The sequence below is a fragment of the Camelus ferus genome, chromosome 8, assembly GCF_009834535.1.
Source record: "Camelus ferus isolate YT-003-E chromosome 8, BCGSAC_Cfer_1.0, whole genome shotgun sequence".
NCBI classification, from domain to species: domain Eukaryota; kingdom Metazoa; phylum Chordata; class Mammalia; order Artiodactyla; family Camelidae; genus Camelus; species Camelus ferus.
Window position 1 is genome coordinate 35423290 of NC_045703.1, and position 5227 is coordinate 35428516.

Sequence of the window (5227 nt, forward strand, 5' to 3'; positions counted from 1 at the left end):
TAATATTTTTCAGGCTTGTTTGTACATTCCTTGACCCATTTTTACAACCAGTCATTTCTTCCAATTTCTCTAAACAGAAAAAGATATTTAGAAGCCAAGGTTTTGGCTTTAGTTGTGCTCATTGCTCTGATGTCTTCCTGCTTTTAGGTACCCTGCAGACAGAACTATAAAATATGATATTGTATAATTTGATGTAATATGACATGATATGCTCCTAATTATCTCATTTGTTTGGTTTTTAAATGACATAAAAAGACAAGATGAATTGATTATTTCGAGTGAGAAAGGGGAACAAGTTATTAAATCACAATTATATATGGCTTTCACATTCTTTATTCCATTTTGTTTGCAGTTAGTACTTTACACTGGATTACTGGAATAGAGCGTCCTTCCAAAATCCTTGAAAACAAAGACTTCACTAAGCATTGAAAGTTTCCATGGGGGGAAAAAAAAGATCAGAAATATTCTTAGTAGCTAGAAGTACCATATCATTGTTTGGTATGGAAAAGAGGAAACTAAAGCAGTGCCGTGGTCATGAATTTTGTACTGTCCTTTTCACTTGTGTTACTGCAGACTGATCTAGAGAGAAAAGAGGGAAAAGATCTCAAGCATCTCAAAAGGACCCTAACACACTCAGTTGAATGAAAATTCATGAAACATTATATGAAAAAACAAAAGACAAAAGAAAGACTGAATGTATAGAAAAGATGGACTGAATCTTCTGTAATATCTACTTAAAAAAACAGTAGGTGGAAGGACATCATTTAGGATGAACAAACCTGGGCATTTGAAAAATGAATTTAAATACGCAGTGAGTTTGTAAAGCCCCTGAAACGTCCCATAGAAGGTTTTACATAAGACCTAGTTTTACATAAGATGGTGCAAGGAAGACCTGAGGAATAACTACCAGCACTCGGAGATAGGTCTAAAAGATTTTACTAATCATTCTTCATGCCCAACAGTGTTTGCTATAGCCTTTGTGAATGAAAATACTGCAATATGAGTGAAAATACTGCAACCATATCAGTAAACAAAGAATGCTGAAACCAAGTCATCAGCGGCTGCCGCCACACCCCAGTGGGAACGGGCCTGCAGCCCAGCCTCTGCAGCCACTCACAATGGTGCCCTCTGAGCAGACTCAGAATAAGAAAGGACAGGGTACTGGCCCTAGATAGCTAGGTGCTTGTCAAAGGAATGAATTCAATGAGCCCAAATGTTTGCTTCCTCCCATACATAGAAAAGCACTACATTCTTTAACTTGAGATGCCTGGTTTTCTTTAGATAACAAGCAATCTTTTATTGTTCCAACTACCTGGTCTTTGTTGTAAAGCTCCTCTCTATCCTATCTGCTCCCCTGCCTCTTCAGAGCAGTCCCTCAGAGCGATCTGAGAGGCTGTCATCCCGGATGGAGTCCTCTCGCCAAATAAAACATAACTCTTAACCTTTAGGCTGTGCATTTATTTCAGTCGACAGACCCAATTAAGTCCTTACTAAACTTTTAGCGATTTACTTACTCAAGTTAAAGGCCAGATTAATTCAACTATTGAGAATTAAGGACAGAGTAAACTGGTTGATAAACCATAAAGAATGGTTTTAATAGATGATTATGGAGAGGTATTTTGACATTGGAATCACAAATTTTCTGGAAGAAATCATGGAAAACCCAGCCTATGGAATGTGGTGAAGGAGAGTTCATACTGCATAACGTTGAAGTTCACAAGTAGAAAATACAGTTACCTTTCAACGATGAACGTGTGAGGCGCTATCACACACCTCCTGACACTGCACAATGCCACCCCAAACAACTCCTAAAAAGCACCAATTTCAGAAACTCAGGATGCTGAGGAGAGAGAAGATAGTCCCAGGCAGCCCACACAAACATTCTGAAGTCACCTTTTTTCTCTTTATATGTTTACTCTCTCCTGCAAAATCTCAGGAGAGAGAAAATTAGAAGAGCTTTTTGTCACAGAAACAAGAGAAAAGAGTGGAGTGTGGTGTAGATGCATATAGGATCTCAGTCTGGGCAACTCATGCATTTTTGTATCTCCTTGATGAATACAGAAGAAAGTGCTTTTAGAAAGAGAACGGACATCTTATTGTGAAGGAAAAGTCGGGCTGGTCTAACAAGATAACTCACAAATCTAAGTATTGGAATACTGATCTGAGTTCTGCTGGACTAACTTGTAAATCTAAGTTAATTAGTGTTGGTTTGCTGTTCATGTTTTTTGCTAGCCAGCTGGGTTTTCAAAGATACATATCTGGCTTTGGAATGTTGGTTTGCTGCCTCCCCGCCTCCACTTTTGTGATAATGATGCTGCTAAAGCTTTCAATGCCTATTGGCCGAATACCCCAAGCTTGTACTTTACCCTATAAAACCTCATGCGCACGTCTTGAAGGTGCTCAGAGCTTCGGAGCAGAAGCCCCTCTTGAGCCAGCCGGCGTAATACATCTGAGTACTCCAACCCTCTGAGTGGTGCTTGTTTCTTGGCTGGCCTATCGTTTCCGTGACAGAGTCTGCCATTGTATCTGTATGACCTACTTTTCAAAATCTATTTGTGCATTCATATCCAGCTCAGTAAATATTAGCTCAGTATTATCTGCTTTGTACTATGTCCTTGTCAATGACATTGTCTTGTACCACGTCCTGATCAGAGATTTTAACTCAGTAATACCCAATCTTACGAAATTTTAAAGTGCCTCTGTAAAATACAATAATATTAGCCCAGAACAAAATAGTTACCTAGTTTGTAGTAATTTTCTTTTTTCCAGGTGGCTGACAGCTGAGTATATGGGCTAATTATATCTAATTATTGTAAATTTGCAATGATAAGTTTGTTTACCTGTTTGTCACAAAGTGGGTGAGTGAAGAGTCATGACCATGTGGTGGAGTAACTGGGAACTAAATGGGGAGAAATAGAAAAATGAGAAAACTATTGTTTCTCCTCACACTATGATTTCATGCCCCTTTCCACCCCTAAAACTTCACTGAAGCAATTTCTTTGATTTTTACCCACAGGTACCATTGGAGGCTGGAAAAAACACATGACTGTGGAGCAGAATAAAGTTTCACAATATTTCCCAAAAGAAGATAAAAGTCTCCCTTGTAGTTCATTTGGGATATAAAAGAATAATAGAATTTTAACCTCAGCACAAAAAATATCCTAAGAAAACATTTTCAGAAGATAATACATGTAATTGCACATTTTAATCTTTGACTGCCTTTGGATAGTTACTGAAAGATCTCAGTTATTAATAAATGTTAATATAGTACCTTTCCATCATCTGGCCTGTTTTCCGTTTCTAGGGATTCCTCAGTTTCTCATCAAAAGAGGCTTCCTCTCCTTTTTTTGCATATTATTATGAAATAGGTTCTTTTAAGTTTACTTTCAGTAATTCCTAAGTTCTTGAGCAAAAGGAGAAAATCATAACATGTGATCCATTTGCTATCTCGAAATGGAAGGCTTGTCATTCAAAAATACTTTATATTGCTTTTTTCACATTTCAGATTTTAATTTTTCTGTAATCAAGTGAATCAACCTTTTATTTTATGGCTTCTAGGTGTTGTATTTAACTTAAGAAGGTCTCTATCCCAAATATTTTCAAGTATTCACAAATCATATCTTTATTTAATTTGGATATTATTCTTATGTTAAGATAACTCTATTTTTTTCAAATATATAACAAATTGAAACATCACTATTTATAGTCCATCATTTTCTTACTGATAAAAAGAAACATTATCATGTTCTAAATAATTATAGGTACAGGAGTTGACTCACACATAATGACATATTTTGCTGATACACTTTTTCTATTAAAGAAATTGACATTTTAATTTAAAATAAATTCATAAACTCTCATTAAAAATTACATTGGAATTTTATTAACATTGCTTTACACTTAAAAAATAATTTAAAGTCTGACATTACAAATTGAGTTTCCCCTCCAGAAATATTGTATGCTTACCATTTATTTGTGTTTTCTTTCAGGTTATTTGGTAAAGAATGGCCATGGTCCTTATAAAAGCCTTGCTCATTTCTCTTTAAGTTTATTCCTAAGCATGTATAGATAGTATTTGTAGCTACTGTGAGTAGGATATTACTACGTTTTCTAACTGCTTACCTATAACCTGGGTTTCTGGTATTGTCTGGCTGCAGTGTGAAGCGATGCAGTGAGTCTGCGGCCAGCAGTAGAGTGGATGCTGCCACCTCCATCCATCAGATTCTGCACCCACTGGTATCTCTCTGCTGATTCTTGTCCAGCATAAGGTTGCCAACTGCCTCATTTGCTTTCATTTCATTCTGCTCATCAGTCTGTTCATCTTTCTAAGAAACACACATTACTCCTTTCATAAGCTGCTTTTTTAAAACAAGAATGTAACAGACTCTGATCCTTGCATTAGGAGAGGATTTCTCATTTCTCGTGCCCCACCCTGGGTCACCACCTCCTGCCTCTCTGAACTCTTTTGCTCTCTGGGTCCATAACTTCCATTAGGTGTGGGCTTCAGAGAAACGTGTATCCAGATAGGAACAGTCCTTTTCTTCTCCTTTCTCCTTTCTTCTCCAGCAAGGGCTTGGGTTAGTAGTGGGGGAGAAATTTTGTGCTTTAAAAATGTAAATATTGGTACTCTCTGCATGCAAGAATTGAATTTAAAATTTTATGTGCTTTATCTCCTTTATTAACAAAAATCACAGGAGATAGGTGCTATTTCATAAATGAGAGAACAAGAGGTGTAGAGAGCGAAACTAAATTTTAAAAGGCAAATGTTTAGTAAATGTTAGCTCAGTGACTCAGATCCTGTTCTATCCGACTCTAGTACTGAAAACTCCTTAATACTCTTCGATTAGCTTTTGGTTTCCAATTAGGGATTGAGTTGTTTTGAGACTGAGTTATTACTTGATATAATTCAATTCTACCTCTAGTTAATCCCCATTCCACTGAGAATCCAGGAGATCTCTTTTTCCTTTGGCCTTGAAAGTTAAAGTATTTAGTTCTTCTCTTTGAAGTGTTGGTTTTAGTTCTTTAATCTCCTGCCCTAAGGTTTCAAACTCTTGCCTAAACCCAGAACTGGGAAATGTGCTCAGGAAAGAGAATCAAAGATATTTCACCTCAAAAAGAGCTCTTTCAAAAAAAAAAAAAAAAAAAAAAAAAAAAAAAGAGCTCTTTCGTCTCTGAAGCTTTAGCTAACGCAGTACTTAGTTTTTCCAGAGAACTAAGGTTATTAAAA

At 36.6% G+C, this 5227-nt stretch overlaps 1 long non-coding RNA gene across 1 annotated transcript; it reads right to left on the reverse strand.

Annotated features, from left to right (window-relative positions):
• Positions 1-203: 203 nt before the first annotated feature.
• On the reverse strand, positions 204-4548 carry LOC116665524. Its single transcript, XR_004322196.1, has 4 exons — positions 4123-4548; positions 3272-3403; positions 2841-2899; positions 204-579 (listed from the first exon to the last, which is right to left on the reverse strand). It is a non-coding gene; the product is annotated as an uncharacterized LOC116665524 (long non-coding RNA).
• Between the last annotated feature and the right edge of the window lie 679 nt (positions 4549-5227).